General features: G+C 41.2%; 1 protein-coding gene across 1 annotated transcript in view; it reads right to left on the bottom strand.

The window, feature by feature from the left end:
• MED27 (mediator complex subunit 27) overlaps window positions 1-18081 on the bottom strand; it is a 202054-nt gene that overhangs the window by 32268 nt on the left and 151705 nt on the right. The gene's annotated exons all lie outside the window — the stretch shown is intronic.

The raw sequence follows: 18081 nt of genomic DNA on the forward strand, positions 1-18081 counted from the left end.
CAAGAAAGTGAGACTCTGTCTCAAAAAAAAAAAAAAAAGCTTACACTTGAACACGCAAATCACACAAAGTTGTGCAGGACTATAAGAAGAAACCATCACCTACTTATCCTGTTTCTGAAAAATGCACAGAGGACATTCTGAGGGAAGTCACAGTGCTGGCCCCCTGTACCCTGGAGGGTGAACTCTCAACCACAGCAAGTTCTTCTATAATCACTCAAAAATGTTGCAGGCACCAACTCATCTAACTACCCTGAATTTGTCTCTATTTTTGGCTTATAAACTCTCAGGATAAGTTCCATATGTTTTCTATTTACTAGATAAAGTAACCCCTATCTTAAGATTATCTTCTTCAAAGACTAGGATCCTATCATTCTGGCATTCTCAGATTTAGTTAGCACATTTACTTTCATTAGGTGTCATGGCCCTATGTAAACCTACAGAGTATGCAAACAGTACACTATAGAGGGTAAAAGCAGGCACCAAATGCCCCTTGGTTGAACGAGCTACTTATAATAGCTGATAAAAAGTGGAGAAACAATACCAAATGAAGTCTGATGGTAAAAGGAAAGTAGCTGAATTTTATCTCCAAAAAAGAAACATGATCTTAGAAATACATTTAAGTGCTTTTACTCTCTTAGAACTTAAGCATGTATTATGGATTATAAAAAAAAAAAAAAAAAAAAAACTAAAAAAAGTGCAGTTTCATATATGCCAGGGAAAAAGGAACCTGCTGTGCTTGCTAGAATAGGCTCAGCACCAAGAATAGAAATGACACCTTCCTTTCTTTCAGGGGTGCTATGGTTTGGATATGGTTTGTTTGTCCCCATCAAAACTCACGTTGAAATTTGCCCCCCAATGTGGTGATGTGAGGAGGTGGGGCCTGGTGGAAGGTGTTTGGGCCATAAGGGTAGATTTCTCACAATGCCTTGGTGCTCCCCTCTTCTCCAGCTAGTGAGTTCTTGCTCTGGTGAGACCGGATCAGTTCTGGAGGGAATGGGCCAGTTCCCTGAATAGTGGGTTGTTGTAAGGCCAGGATGCCCCTTTGGCTTTGCTCTTTTGCACACGTCCATTTCCCTGTCAATCTTCTACCATGTTGTGATGCAGTACAGCATGAAAGCTCTCACCAGAAGCCGAGCAGGTGCCAGCACCATGCTTCTTGTACTTCCCAACCTGCAGAACTGTGAACTAAATAAGCCTCTTTTCTTTATAAATTACCCAGCCACAGGTATTCTGTCATAGCAACACTAAATGGGCTAAGACAAAGGGCTCCCCCTGACTCTTCTGATACTTTGCTAAGCCTTTTCCTTTGATTTCGTAGATGAGACACTTGAGGCACACCCTGCCCAGGACCCACCCAAGGCCCATGATCTGGGTTGTTCTGGTGGGGCTCTGACATCACAGAAGTAGCTGAAAGAAAGCCCTGCTAGTCTGCATGCGACAAGAGCCTCAGGCTGCAGTGGCAATCCTGGTTCTTCCAATCCCACCCACCGTTAGTTTCTGGGATGGTGCCTTCAACCACCCTTTCTTACTTCCCCATCCCTTGCAGCTTTTCAGCTCACTGTCCCAACAACAACCTCTCTCTTCCTTGATTAGTGCTAGGGATCAGTGAACACCCCAACATGTAGTTCCTTCAATAATTTTAAGTGCTGGGTTGATGTCACTATTTTTGTGTATATAAAATGGTAAAGAATATAAACAGAGTAAGAAAAAGATAGGATACATTTATTTACATTTAAGGGAATGCTAGTAAAAACACTTTATTTCTGTATAGTATTTTAAAATACTGTCACAGCAAGTAATATTCAATGGGTCATTTTTGTGTGTAATTGAAAATCACTATTTAAGGAGGCCAGTAAACCACAAAAGCAGGATCAGCAACTCTGGTTTTGTCAACAAGCAACCTATTGGAAGGAAGGGAGGGAATGACAGCAATCGAGTTATAGTTTTTTAATTACATGTACTGAAATCAATAGCTTCTCACACACCTCCTCCAAAAGGGCCACCATTTTCAACTGCACATTTTGACTCTCTTTGCTAGTAAGTGTAGATAACTAGGCAATTGTTTCCTAAAATCATCCAAATCTAGCTGCCTTTAATTAACTGAATAATTGCCTTAATAATTTCTTAAGTTTCTTAAAATGGAATTCAGATGAGATTGGGCAGGTTCAGGGGTGGTATGGCCAGAGACAAGATGGATTTCAGAAAAATACACTAAAAACACCAGAACTTTTATATTTAGAAGTGTTTTTTTTTTTTTAATTTTTTTTTTATTTTGGCATATTATGGGGGTACAGATTTTAAGGTTTCAATAAATGCCCATTTCCCCCCCTCCCCCCAAAAGTCTGAGTCTTCATCATGACCATCCCCCAGATGGTGCACATCTCACTCATTATGTATGTATTAGAAGTGTTTTGTTTTAAAAGTTAATTTTGGTATTTTAAAGTTAAAGTTAAAAAATAAATGTTTATTATGGAAAAATCTAAAATTAGAGAAAAAAAAGAAGATAATTGTTCTGTCTTCCCATACAAAGATAATCACCATAACATTTGGGGTACTTTCTTTTAATCTTTTTATTACCAAAGATTTATGGCTTTTAATTTTATTTATTTATTTATTTTTGAGACAGAGTCTCATTCTGTTGCCCAGGCTAGAGTGCCATGGAGTCAGCCTAGCTCACAGCAACCTCAAAGTCTTGGGCTCAAGTGATCCTCTTGCCTCAGCCTCCTGAGTAGCTGGGACTGCAGGCATGCATCACCATGCCTGGCTAACTTTTTCCATATGGTTTTAGCTGTCCAGCTAATTTCTTTCTATTTTTTCAGTAGAGACAGAGTCTCACTCTTGATTAGGCTGGTCTCGAACTCATGAACTCAAACTATCCACCCGCCTAGGCCTTCTACAGTGCTAGGATTACAGGCGTGAGCCACCGTGCCTGGCAACTTTTGAATTTTTAACATGGCTATAATTGAAGCTATATATATAAAATTTCAAATCAAATTTTTACTTAAAATGATGACAAGCATTGTTCCACATTGCTATGCAGTCTTACAAAATAGTGTTAGATGTGGCATGGCATTCTACTGAGTGGATATACTATAGTTTCTTTAACCATTCTCCTATTGTTGGACATTTAAGTTGCTTCCAGGATTCCCCTAATATAAATATGGCTGCAATGTACACTTTCATTCATAAAACTTTCACTACATTTGGGATTATTTCCTTAGGATAGATCAGCAGAATTGTAATTACTAGGGCAACAGTACTAATATCTTAAGACTTTTGATACAATCCACCCAGCTGCTAACCACAAGGGTTATGCCAACCAGAAAGGTATGAACACATCTATTTCACTTTGCTCTTGTCAGCAATGGGAGCTATAAAATCAAAACAAAATAAATCTAGTAATCCTCCCCCTGAAATACCAGTTTGATTTTTAAAAACCTTTATAATGGAAGATTTAAAAATATACAAAAGTAAATTAAAGAGGATAAAGAACCCCACGCCCCATAGGCCCATCCCACTTTCAATGATGACCAACTCATGGCCAATCTTATGTCACCCATCTCCGCTTCCTTTTTCCTCTCCCTGTGTTATTCTGAAACAAATAATAGCCATAACATCATTTCATTTATAAATATTTCAGTACATATATCTAAAAGGGCTCTGAAAGCAAAAAAGCATAATTCTGACACCATTCTACATCTAAAACAATAATTCTCTAACATTTTCAAATATCCAGTTCAGTCAGTATTCAAATTCCCAACAGTCTCATAAACATCATTTTATAAAAGTTTGTTTACATCAGGAGCCAAATATGGTCCACATAATTTGACTGAAACACACGTCTTATAGGCGGTCTCTCCCAAACTCCAGGTATCTCCCTCTCAAATGTCCTCCCCCATCTTATTTGTTGAAGAAACTGGGTTATTTGCTACGGAGTTTCCCATGCTCTGGATTTTCCTGATGGTATCTCCGTGGTATACTTTAACATGTTCTTCCTTACTCTATACTTCCTGCAAATTGGTAATTAGGTGACATTCAGGTTTGATTTTCTTTGACAAGACTGCTTCCGGAGCTGTAGTGGTTTATGGACAGTGTTGTGAAGTCTTGTGCTGGTTGACTTTTAGTAAATTTCAAACTCGTAAAGCTCTATGAATTTTGTCAATTTTTATTTTTCAGAGAGCCAGGAAGGACCCTGGAGCTCATCTAAATTGAACAGGTATAGGTATGTGGCTTTCTGAATTTTTAACATGGTCCTAATACACATATTTTCAAGCCTAAGATTTTTAGGCCTTGGAATCAGGTCTTGGCTCTGCTACTGGATAGCTTGGCCCACTTACCTACCTTCTCTGAACATCAGCATCCTCCCATCTGAATGGAGATAATGACTCCCCCACCTCAGAATGACGGTAAGGAGCCAATGGGACAACGCATCAAGAAGGGGGATGGCGTGGGGGGCCTGGCGCAGGCTAAGTTCTTAGTGGCAGCTATTGTTACTTGGTCCAAACCCTATTTTGGACTTTGCTGCGGTGAAATGATTTGAAGCCAGTTAACATCAAAGGTGGAACCTGAAACACTGTGGACTCCAGGTCAGTGAATTTGCCACTTATGTTAACCTTCCCTCCTGTTGTCATATCTCAGGTTAAGACATGCTGCTGAGAGTGGGTGACAGTTGTGCTGGGCCCTGAAGAATGAACAAAACTGTGGGGTCTGATGAGTGACTGCTGACCACAAAGAGTCAGGCAGTTTAGGTGCCACGTGCCTGATCTGATCTAGCCTGACCTCGCCAACCCCAGTGATGGCCATCCAGTGTGAAGGTCAATTGTTTGTACTCTTGCACTGGGCTTCAGTCCCAACCATGTCACTTCCACGTATTGTGAACCGGGACAACTGAGAAAACCACTCGTGCGTGTTTACTCAGCTTTGAAATGTGGAGGGGCCTGTTGAGGAAATTTAAGGTGGTGATCCACATAAAACTAGTGGCTAGCAGTGTGGCACACAACAAAGCTCAACAGCTGGTAGCTTGCCTTTTTCTTCAGAGTTTGGTGTAACAGAAAGGTTAACACTGAGCCCTTCCATCCCTGTCACCAACAAGGAGGTTAATACATGTTCTCTAATGTTCCATCCAGCCCTAACGTCACGCTATGATGATTCAGATTCTCATGTATCTGGAATGTGCCAGTTTTTAATGTTTCGGGATGCACCAGAAAGTAGTGACCTTGAACTTTTGATTGACTGATATGGTAATGCATCACACACAGGCCAACGGACATCTTTACACAAACTAGCCAATGCTGGTCATGGTCAGAAGCAAAACGCCCACTGACAGGGACTATAGGTTGGTTCTTGGCAACTGCTATGGGATACCACAAATAAAAGCTAATGCCATCTGGTAATGAAGTGGGCTTGCTGTTGCCAAGGTAACACTTTTCTATACCAAGCAGCACATTTCCAAAGAGCTCACTCACTACTTATTGTAAACAGAATCAGAGGAGGCACTATGTTTCCTGAGTAGAGATGAACATGCACTTGAAAAGGAAGCTGAGCTGGCCTCCCATGCTGGTCTTCACCCTTTCAGAAGTGCATTTAGAAATGCTGCCACTGCCTAGCTCCTTGTCAGGGTCAGCAGCCTTCTGGGCAGCTGGGGCTGAAATTGGCGGTCTTCTCTATCTGGCTTCCAGCAGTTGCCTGCCAAGCTGAATTTCATTAAAAGAATTTCTAGTACACTGTGGCAAGGCAAGTTATAAGATAGGGAAGGAAAAGTGGAAGAACATTAAGGATAATGGAAGAAATATTTAGTTCAGCTCTGCCACCAACTGATGTCTAACAAAAACCTAGTAAGTCTGCTTGTTGCAATGTTGACCACGTAAGCTCAGAATGTGAGAGAAGCTGATCACTTAAAACCCGATTCCTCCAGAGCTTGTGCAGGGGGAAAAGAACTTGGAGACTGAGTAGTATCTATGTCTAGGATCCAGGGGAGGTGAGCTGACTAAAGGTTTACTTGCACGAGGAACTCAGGACCAGATGGTACCCCTGACCTGGCAGAAAGCATGTGTGTGGGAGGTGAAGGGGGATAGCACAGGATTTGTCACTTAGACAAACTACTGCATGTCTGAGCCCTGCTTTGTGGACAGGGTATGTTATTAAAAAAAAAAAAAAAAGAAGCCAACTATTCATATAAAGCCATCCATGAATGTTCTTTTCACATACAAATAAGGTAAAAGTCTGATATGCAGGTACCCTTGAGGGGTCTTGTTGTAGGTTAAATGATATTTTTCAAAGTGCAGAAGGAAGGAAGGGAGGGAGGGAAGAAAAGGGAAGGAGGGAGTGATGGGGGGGGAAGACAGGCACACCTAAAGGAAGTTTAGGAACTGTTTTATTTCAGTACAGTACTAAGATCCTTCTTCTTTGTACTAATTCCAAAGAAAGATCAGGATATGGCAAATCATCCCAATAAGCATTTCTTTGTTGAATAAGTGTTTTTGTGCTGTGTACAACACTGGGCAAGGACAACGATTCAAAGAATCATGTAACTGTGGAGCTAGAAAGGATTTAAAAAATCATTTTCTCCAACTCTCCCATTTTAAAGGGGTAAACAGTGGCCTAGGAAGGTTAGGAAGTATCAAATATGGCTCCTATCTTTAGGGTGATAAAACCAACATATGGCCTGAAATAACTGGAGGGTACCTGAGTACTACATCATGTGGAACTTCCAGTGTAACTGAGGAATTTTGAGGGAGGAGGACACTGCACCACTGAACTGTCTGGCACAATCAGAAAATGCTTGGTTCAGTGCCTGCCCAATTTACTGCACATTTTGAAAGGGTGGAGTTGGTGTTCTGTGGGAGTGGGACTCTCCTTCAAGAGATGTTCTTGGATGTGGTTCAGTGCCACCCAAGCTTTTCATTGACTCCTGGGGGTCTTCCTCTCCAAACAATGCAGATTCACTCACCCCTCTCTCTGCTCTACGACAAGGACAGGCCCATGCACACAGGGCTGCAGCTTATTCCTCTACCTGTCTAAGAACCCCAGGATGCAGCCCAGGCTGCTGTCTTATTTCCATTCTTAATAGAAGCTTTAGTTCTGAAAGATTTGAGTCCAAGGTCATTGCTTTTCTGTACAGGTCCAGAAGCTTCTTCTTGCTGTTTCCTCATCTCATGCCTGGCCCATGACCTTACACCTGTATCTATAAATCACAAGCAACGGTGATTTGGGTTATCTGCTGAAATATGAAAGAGCCTTGAGTCATCGAATCCTCCAGCCACCCCACAATCCTCTCTGGGCCTCTGCTCATAAACCTTGCTTCACAAGACTCCTAGATTTCCTCACAAATAACTTCATGTACATACTCCTGTCCCATTCTTTAAGATGCTAATAAAGTACTTGCTTCATCTCATTTTAGCATTAAAAAAAAAAAAAGTTAGCCCTCTGCATTCTGCACAGCTGCTAGTATGGGTAGCCCTGACAGATTCGTGCTGGGTGGAATTGTTCTCTTAACAGCAGGCCTTGAGAAGCTGTAGCAGCAAGCGGATGAGGGAAACTGGCTGTTGCTTCTTTCTAGGAAAATTGTAAAACTGGATATAGCCAAGAGAAAACCAAGACAGACTAATTCTGAAGGGCTAAAACTCTGGCAGAGCTGAGGCCAAGAAGATAAACTGTCTGCAGTGTCTTGGAAGAGGGGGCCACTGATATGCAATGAGGACAGTAACCAGATCATAAAAAGAAAATGGGGCTATGTGACTTGGAAACCAAGAGGGCAACTCTTGAGGGACTGTCAAACATAAAACTGATGTTCTTCCAAGTTGAAGGCTACTCATTTTGCTCAACGGAACAGATCCAGTTGTGCCTACGATGATAAAATGTAGCATAACATAATGCAATATATGGAAGGACAAATGAAACTGGAGAGTGACTCCCATGTATAGACTAGACTCAAGATATGAAATCATCATAGCCCTAAGAGGTGAATTATATTTTTCCTTTTGACAAGGACCCAGGAAAAATGAGGCAGGTAAGCTGACTTTATGGTCTGTTAACCAATAAGTCAGAAAACCTACTTGAGAGCTAGGCAAGAGCATGGGAGTATGGACTCTGGGGGAAAACAGATCTGAGTTTAGATCTCAGCTCTGTCCCTTCCTGGCTTTATGACCTTGGGCATGTAACTTACCCTCTTGAAACCCCAGTTTTCTTGCCTGTCAACACAGGAGGGAATGACACTGTACACGTGAAATGCTAAGACATAGCACTGTGACTGAAACACGGCAAGGGCTCAGTCAGTGGCCATGCTGGCCAGTCCCACCTTTCCTCTGGTCACGGGGGAAAGGCAGCATAGGATGAGGGCCAGGGACCCAGGTTCAGATTCTGCCTCTGCCATGTATTGAGCAGTGTGGCCCTGGGAAAAGCAACCCACATGAGGTTTGGCTTTCTCATCTCCAAACTGGAACCCTCTTAGGGACTGGTCAGCTAGTGCTTTTAAATACCCAGGGGAGTCACTATTGGCACTCAGTGGGCACTCATGGCATGGTAGCAATTATTAGCAATGTTGTAATTACTTTTAATAATTATCAAACATCCTACCTAACAAGACAAGGTTTCTTTTCTTTTCAGAGAGATAAGGGTCTTGCTATGTTGTCCAGCCTGGTCTTGAACTCCTGGCCTCAAGTAATCCTCCCACCTCAGCCTCCTCAGTCACTGGGATTACAGGCATGAGCCACCGTGCCCAGGTCAGGGTTTATTTTTTGTGAGGTGGCTTAATCCATTGATGAGTAAATTAGAATCACTTGCTAATGAACCCTCAGCCTTAACAATTTGGGCACTTCTGACTTTCCTTAAGTCACTCCTCTCTTCTAAATTCAAAACTGCCCTGGTTAGAGTGGAATTTCATCACAGAGCATTAATTCATTTGCCAAGTGTCATTAAAAGGTTTCATGACTAGGAAGGGTTGTGAAATAATTGTCCATTTTATATTGTAAATATAAATACAATCTTTCTACCTTGTCTCTCCCTCAACAATAACCAAAATTCACACATAATAAAGAGAAACAAAGACAGAATAGAGAATTGTGCTTCCTAATCTTGGTTTCACACTACCTCTGGGCTTCCCCTTGCAGTGTTATGGAAAATCCCTCTAAACTGTCAAAATAAAATTAGTTCATTTAATTTATAAAACGTATATTCAAATATATAAAATATAGCCCTTCCAGAGAATAAGAATACAGAACTAATGCCAATGCCTGTATAAAAATAGGGCCTCTGATTCCAGAAAGATCTTATGTAAATAAAGTGGGATACAGGTTAACTGACAAAATGGGAAGCTACTGTTTTCCTGAACATACGAAAAATGTCAATGTCAAATTGCTCCTAACAGATTTGAGGAGGAATCCTTGACAGCACACATCCTTTACCTGTACCTTATACTGAACACGACAGTAATGAAGCCCACCCCACACAATGTGCCTATCTCATTGAAACCACCTGCCACCCAGGGAAGCAGCTGTTTTCTGTGCTGGGGCGGAACCAGCTGGACCAGAGCTAGGTACCTGGCCCACGGGCCCCACATAACGGCCTGGTAGAGAAGGCTCTGCCTCATACTGGTTAGGCCAGTTAAACTGCCTCCATCCAGAATTTGGACTAGAGAACATGGAGAAGATTGGGAATAAAACATAGCACTAACATAAGAACGAGGCTATCTAGGAAGAGGCAGGGTGGAGAGGAGAGAAGGGATGGGGGAGAGGAAAAAGAGAGAGACACACATGTGCACACTACTAGAGCTACCTTGGATCATAAGGGCAAACCCATCCAGTTCCTTCTTTACTTCTATTTATCCAGCAGATATTTGTTAAATACATGCTATGTGCAGGCTAGGCATCAGGCACCCTGAGAGATAAATGAAATAGATATTCAAAGAACTAACAGTTTAGAGGAGAAGATAGGCAACAGAGAAGTATATAAATATAGAAATATAAATTACAAAGAGTTATAAAGGAAATGAACAAAAGGGGGCCAGCTTAAAGAGAGATTATTTAGGTAATACTTCTGAGTGAAAAAATGACATTTAGATCAGATCATTCAATTACTCATTTGTTCACTCATTCTCTCAAATACTTATTAAGCACCCACCACAAGCCAAGTGCTGTCCTAAGGGCTAGAGATGAAGCAGCGAATGAAACGACGTCTGCTCTTATGCTTGTGCATTCTTGGAGAGGAGGGGACTGTGGGTAGACGATAATTAAAAAACATTTGATCCACATGGGACTGTGAAGACAATAAACCTGGACAAGGGGGTTGGTTCAAGTTTGGTTGAAACCTACTAGTCAAAGGCCATTCATACCAAGTGCTGGGGCACAGCCTACTGGGCTGAGGGAGAAGCCTGTGGGAAGGTCGGTGTCTTGGGCCTGTAGGCTGGCCAGTAGGCAAGAGAGTCCTGCACTGGGCACAGGGAGGCCAGGCTGACCATGGAGAGCCTTTGAGGCTTGGATAAGGAGCTTAGTTTCATCAGGGTGAAGTGGAAGTCACCGCAGGGCTTTCAGCAGATGAATGACATATCTGATGTGTGCTTTTAAAAGAACACTCCTCTGGTCCTTTGTGGAGGGATCAAGAGAAGAAATGGAGAGACCATGAGAGGCGATGATGGCAGCTTTAACTAGGGCAGTAGTAGTAGAGAAAGTGAGAAGCCACTGGGCTTAAGAACTGATATGATTTGCTGTTGGACTAGGTAAGAGAGGTGAGGAAAAAAAGAGGAAATTAAGGAAGCTTCTAGGTTTTTGGCTTGAGGACCAGGTAAATGGTTTTGCTAGTTACTGAGATGAGGAAGAAGGAGGGGAAAATTCCTTTTTCCTTTTTACTAAGTTTAAGATACTTCTGAAACTGGCGCTCACAGCTGAGGGCTGGGCTACAGACAGTTCAAGTTTACGAATAATCTTAATAGGCTTTTTCAAGGTGGCCTGTGTGAGTCTCAGGTGAGATGAAAGAGCATCCTAAACTCACACAGGTGCTCAGGGATGTTCTTCCCCAAAAAAGATGGGCCCACGGACTTACACAGGAACTGTCCCCTGATAAGCCAGATTCAAGTCCAGGTGAAGGTGGTCCCCACAAAGAGCTGCCACTTGCTACTTTTATTAGAATGGTATACAGTGCCCTCTGTGGCAAACTTGGCTCTGTTAATTCTTCACTTCTTCTGTCGATACCCTGTTAGGCAGCACTTGGCTTTTTAATATTTCGTCTGTAGGATGTATGCCAACTTGACCTTGATGTAGAAAATTTTAATTCAAATCAATACATGGACAAGGTCACTTTAAAATCCAATTAATATGAATGGAAAAATATGCCCCACAGTTCTGTGAGCTGAAAATGGAACAGGTGCAAGAAAACAACAACAAAAGAGACATCCACACAACCCTGTTTGGGCTCTTCTGTGTTTGATGATGCAGCTATCTGTGTCCTTACATACATGCAGGAGTTAGAATACTGAAAAACTTTCCTTTTTATTTGCTTCTATTTAGGGTAGCTTAAAATTAAACTGTAGTGTGTTTGAAGAAAAACATAAAATGTACTGAAAACTATGAATTCCTATAACATGATTTTAAATAAACCCTAGACTTCAACTCACCTAGGAACCCCTAGAGAAATCTAAGGCTTTAATATGGTTTGAACAGTAGCAATTTGCATTTAAATAGAATGCATTTACAAAACTCTTTGCAATGATAACCATAACATAAGGGGAAACTGAGGTGCTGGTATTTAAGAATCTTGTTTATTCCTATAAACATTATATGACCAGGACTCTGCAACACTTCATACTTAGACATACCACCTCTACCCCTATACTTTACTCCCAATTAATGAGAAAATTTTAGTTTACACCAAGAATTAGAGAATTATGCAACAAAGGATGGAAATGTATTATTATTACTGGGCTCTTCTGTATCATTCTTTTTTCCTTCTGTTTCATTGCTATCCCTTGAAATCCCATTTGGAATCTAAGCTTTTCTACCTCTAAACCACGTTAGAAGAGAATATAAATGATTAAGCATCCACCTAAAACAGATAAAATTGCTTCATAACTTCAAGGAATGACTGCAAATTATATAAAATTGGAATGTGATATTGGGGTGCCAGTGAAATATCATAAACCTACTTCTCAATTTATTTACATTGGGTATTTTTTTAAAAGGCTGCTGAAGGGCCCACAGCTGAGTTGTACAAGGGAAGTCCTACACTTTGCATGGCTTTTTCAATATTCCCAGGGAATCCTCATGGATTTGAAGTGCAGATGTCCTGTAATGCAGTGCTGAAAAGAGAAGCTTCCACCTAAACAGTAACAGCTAAGGTCACAGACAACTGTGTGAGTGTGTTTGCTCACCTTTACAGATTACACTGCAGCAACAAATTAAAAGCGGCTCAACTCTTTGCAGCCAAAGGACAAGCTGCTGCCTTGCATAATGTCTACTCTGTCCTCTCTACTGGACTGGTTCGGAGGATCATTTTGCATTCTCCTCCATTTGAAAATAATACAAACCAGCAGACTTCCCATCTGCCCTCCTCCCCCAGCCTCCAGTTACCTCATCTGCTGCTAGTATTAATGCTTTTCACACACTCATTATTCTTTAATGATGCCTGTTTGTAAATAGCAAGATGGGATGCAATTAAACCATGAGAGGCTAAATAAACACACATACTAATTAGGATCTTTACAAGAGATTTTTTTTCATGTATAGACTGGAATTTACCTTTCATTAATCTAACTTAATTGCAATAGTGCACCAATAAAGAGTCAACACAAATTAAGTGCTCTAAATGATTTCCCCATATTAAGGGTGAGCAAGTGATCCTTCCTTTGGGTAACAAGCCGTAGGCTGCAGGAGAGGACTAAATGAGAAATGAGCGCCACTAAGCATTAGGAGAAGGATTTTGGCAGTAAGATAGGTATTACGCCATTATCAGAATGCTGGGGCTTCAGATGCCTGAAGTTAATGAGGTCAGGGTCACAGGTTCAAATCGTAGCCCCACCCCTCTTGTGAGCCAACAAGCTTTGCTTCATCCCATGGTAGCAGACATCACCCCTTACATGTGTCAGCTTTCTGTTATTGGTTCCAAGAGAGAAGGGAGTAAGGGTTTGGATCAATTGGTTCAAATCCATTCCCACTCCTAGAATAATAATGCCCAGTAACATCTGCTTTGTGGCAAGGCAGTAGATATTTCTGTAGGAAAATGACATCTGTTATTTGCAGGAAAAGAAAAGTTCTCATGTTTTAATCTTTGATTCTAGAAGATGTTAAAGATTATATACATTTGGCAACTAACTTCAAGCAGAATATGACAGTACATCAACATTAGATATAATCTTTTAGCAAAGACTAACAATTTATTCATTCAACAAATGCAGACTAAGCCCCTCCTAGGTAGCAGGCGCAGCACAGAGTCAGGAAACTACTGCAGGAATAATGTCACTAACTCCAGAACACTTTCCATCTTTGACATATTTTACTTGCCCTTCTCTAATCACTGTTGCTAATCATCTATCATCTTCCTCTTTTTTCAAACACAGACATGCATGGCTATGCAGAGGTCCCCAATTCCCTTCTGCACCCTGAGCTGAGCCAGTGGCACCACTGGCGTGGAGCTGGCCACTCTGAAAAGAGCCAGGTCCTGCAAAGTCCAGCAGGGCAAGATGGCTGAGCCAACCACCCTGAGGAACCAAGACTCTGCATTAAATGATTTGACTGAAAGGCCAGATGCAGTGGCTCACGCCTGTAATCCTAGCATTCTGGGAGGCCGAGGCAGGAGGATTACTTGAAGTCAGAAGTTCGAGACTAGCTTGAGCGAGAGTGAGATCCTGTCTCTACTAAAAATAGAAAAATTAGCCAGGCGTGGTGGCGTGCACCTGTAATCCCAGCTACCTGGGAGGCTGAGGCAGGAAGATCATGTGAGCCTAGGACATTGAGGTTGTTGTGAGCTAGGCTGACACTGTGGCACTCTAGCCTAGGTGACAGAGCGAGACTCCATCTCAAAAAAGAAAAGAAAAGAAAGAAAAGAAAAGAAAAGAAAAGAAAAGAAAAGAAAAGAAAAGAAAAGAAAAGAAAAGAAAAGAAAAGAAAAAGAAAAAGAAACTATATGACTGAGAAGGCCATTAGATTCTTGAATTCCTAATTTCAAAATAAGGATTTGGGAAGTTCCCTATGACAACATTTCCCAAAGTGTATTCCATGAAAAGAGGTCAAATATGTCTGGGGAACCGTGTACACAACATTCTCCTCTTAAAAGATTCACGGTGTATGCAGGCATAGCAAAGGCTCTGAAAAAGACTGCAATTAAGGAACTTGCTCAGCTGTGTTTAACCTGGGAGTGCTTCCTCAACTTACTCTGCATATTAACTTCCTTAAGAATTAGTGTTCCAAGAAAACCACTTTGGGAAACACTGTTACATTAGTGTCAGGAAGGAAATTATCTTGCCTATACAACCAGTCACTGGCAGCTTGCATCTTATTTTCTCAGTTTGAGACTACACCTGCTCTCATTCACTCCCCGCAGGTAGAAGCATGAGAGCAATGCTGCTCCCCACTCCCTTACCTCAGAGTCTGGAACCCACTGAACCTGGCTCACTGTGCAAAAGACCAACAGAGGCTCCAAGGATAGAAATGGCTCCCTGACAGACTGTGGATAAAAATCTATCAACTCTAAGGTGTTTAACTGCTCCCAGTTCAAGAACTTTTAAAGATTCACTTTTAAATTCATTTTTATAGTTACATCATAAGTCTCTGAAAACCTAGTCTTCTAACAGCATAACCAACAACTCTCACTTAATCATTCTGGTAGATCACATATAAAAACAAAACAGAACTAAAAAAAATCATTCCATGTTAGCGAGCAGATGTCTAGCCCATTTGCAATTAATACGACCCACTTCCATACAATCAGACTGCTTAAAATTCCTGGAACAAGATGTAAAAGTTAAGATGCAAATGTTCTGATTTTAATGAGAATGAATGGAAACTATAAAATCCTCTCTCCCTTTGAGGGTAGGTACAATCTACATATAAGTCCCAACTGCACACTAAATTTATCAACAAAACAATGATTTGATAAAGCCTGTGTGGAAGAAGAAAATAGAACTGGGAAAGTCAAAAGTATTTTCAGAAAGCATTTCCTACCAAAATTAAATCTTATCAAAACAATTATTTTTAAAAAAAGCTTTAAAAAAAAAACTTATCTTAATACATTTCCCCTATTCACCTACATGTACTAGGAACTTCTTTTGTTTCTTTGAATGCTTGTGACCTTTTCATGGATAGCAGCAGAGGGTGAAAGACAAGACCAGGGCTTTGACGTTTTGTGGATCTTACTTCCAATCCCAGCTCCACCACTCATGTGACCTTGAACAAGTTATTGAACCTTCCAAGTCTCAGTGTTCTCATCTATAAAATGGTGATATTTTTCATTGAGGGTCAGTGTGAAAATCAAATATATAAGCATATTTTAAAGGGCTAAATAGAATTCTGAGCACATAGTAGGCCTATAAAGTGATAGCAGTTATTGAAATAATATTCATGGTGGCAGGGGCACACTCTTCTAGGATCAAAAGGCAGATCTAACTGTTCACTTTTATTTTCTCCTGCTTGGAAGGCCCTTTATTTGACTTACTGAAATCTCACCCCCTCCTTGTTGGTCCATTTGTGAAGTCTCTCCAGAGTCTGTATTGTTACTAGGCTACAGTGGGTTTCCCAAGGTGTGGACTCCAGCTCAACCCCATCTGAAACAGACACCCAAGCCCATCTCCCCTCTCTATGCCATTGGCTCTGGGGTGAAACTGACATTCCAGCAAGTACCCAGGGCAGTCATGATTCTCTGAGCCACTGGCATGGTACCTAACTTGAGGCAGCACTCAGCCAGTCATTGTTGAGTTAACCAACCAAAAACAAGGATTTTAATTCTTGTAGTACTTGTTTGAGCCACTTGTCTTCATTCATTCAACAGCTCTTAATGGAGTACCTCCCTTGTGCCAGGCACAGTTCTTCTAAGGCTTGGAAGTAGCACTCTAGCTGCAGTGTGGAAGCACAGAGGCAGACAGGCCAGTTGGGAGGAGGCTGCAGTAGCCCAGATGAGAAAGGATGGCAGCCTCAACTGGAGTGTGGGGTGGAGCTGGGGAGAGGTGAATGGGTTCTGGATATATTTCTAAGGAAGAACCTAGGGAATTTACCAGTGGATCGATTGTGAAGTAAGAGAGAGGGAAGAGGCAAGGGCAACTCCAAAAATTCTGGTCTGGGCACTAGGAAGAATGCTCACGCAGCAACTATGGAAATGATGTGGCAGTGTCAACAGGCAGATGGATTTGAGGCTGAGGCCTGGACTAAGGATGTAAACTTGGATATCACTGGCAAACAGAACATATTTAAAACCACGGGATATATGAGATCATCTAGGGAGTAAGAATAGGCAGAGAAGGGACTAGACCAAAAACTGAGCCTCTGGACACGTCAACGCTTAGGCAGATAAAGAGAAATCTATACAGGAAACTGAGAAGGAATGACCAGTGAAGGAGAGGAGATCCTGTATAAAGTGTAGCTAATATTATGACAGTTAATTTTAAGGCAAAATCTAAGAAAGCCCCTACTCCAAAATTCTGTTTGGCAAGCCTCACACATCTCTGTAATGGAAAGAACTGGAGAGAGATGGATGCACATAAAATAAGCACCATCAACAATGAGTCACCTTAAAAGCAGACACCAGAGCTGTCACCATATAATCTTAACTAAAAATATAACTCAAGAATGGGGGGGGGGAATACAAGTATATTCACTGTATGTTTGATTAAAGGCCCCACATTATTTACAAAGGATTTTTGAACAAAAAAAATGGAGTTTTCTTACATTTATAATGTTTAGGATCAGCAGTTGTCACGGTAATTAAGTGCATGAACAAAGCCTACAAAATCTCATGATCTTCAGCAAGTATCTAGTAGAAACTACTCAATCGCATTCCCGAGCTCACCAGTGGCTGGCACAGCTGCAAGCATGCTGTCTGAATTAACCAGGAAATCTCCACACCCACCCCACAAGGAAGGATCGTGACCAGCTCCATTTTACAGAGGAAATGATAGCACAGAGATGGACTACTCAAGGTCACACAGCTAGAAATGACCAAGCAAGGATGTGAACTCAAGCTGTCTGGCTCCAGAGGCTGCATTCTTATTGGAATTTGCTTATGATTTAGGTTAATTATGATAATGAGAATGATGACAACTACTACTCCAATAACTACATATAGAACAATTAAATTAATTTTAACTAAAATTTGATATAATATAATGTATATAATAATACCATGACTGTATTAGTGTAAACTCATATTCATCTTTTAATTCCATTGCCAACAGAAAGGGATTGTGCATGTCACTTTATTAAAATCAAACAGTTTTTTTTATCTCAATGCATAGACATAATGAAAAGATTAACTGGAGGCCAGGTGCGGTGGCTTACGCCTGTAATTCTAGCACTTTGGGAGGCCCAGGTGGAAGGATTGCTAGAGCTCAGGAGTTCGAGACCAGCCTGAGGAAGAGCAAGACCCCTGTCTCTACTATAAATAGAAAGAAATTAGCCAAAGAACTAAAAATAGAAAAAATTAGCCAGGCGCGGTGGCGCATGGCGCATGCCTGTAGTCCCAGCTACTCAGGAGGCTGAGGCAGGAGGATTGCTTGAGCCCAGGAGTTTGAGGTTGCTGTGAGCGAGGCTGATGACACAGCACTCTAGCCCAGGAAACAGAGTAAGACTCTGTCTCAAAAAAAAGAAGATTAACTGGAAGAAAAAAATCAACTATGTGGATTAGGATTAAGGAATAAAATAAAATACTAAGTAAATTGCTTTTAAAATCAGTTGAAAATTTAATACAGCTCTGTAAGGTTTCAATTATTTATATGCTTGGTCTATATAGTGTAAATCTGGGCTAATGAGATTCAATTGCTGTGTATAAATTTGAATCAGGGCAACCTGATTGTCTCAAGAAAATAGCAGCTAGGGCTCCTGTGTTAATAACTCTTCAAAACAAAGATTATGAGTCAGGAAGAGTAATGTCATTTTTGCTGCACATTAT

This window comes from Microcebus murinus, chromosome 12 (assembly GCF_040939455.1).
Source record: "Microcebus murinus isolate Inina chromosome 12, M.murinus_Inina_mat1.0, whole genome shotgun sequence".
Lineage (NCBI taxonomy): Eukaryota > Metazoa > Chordata > Mammalia > Primates > Cheirogaleidae > Microcebus > Microcebus murinus.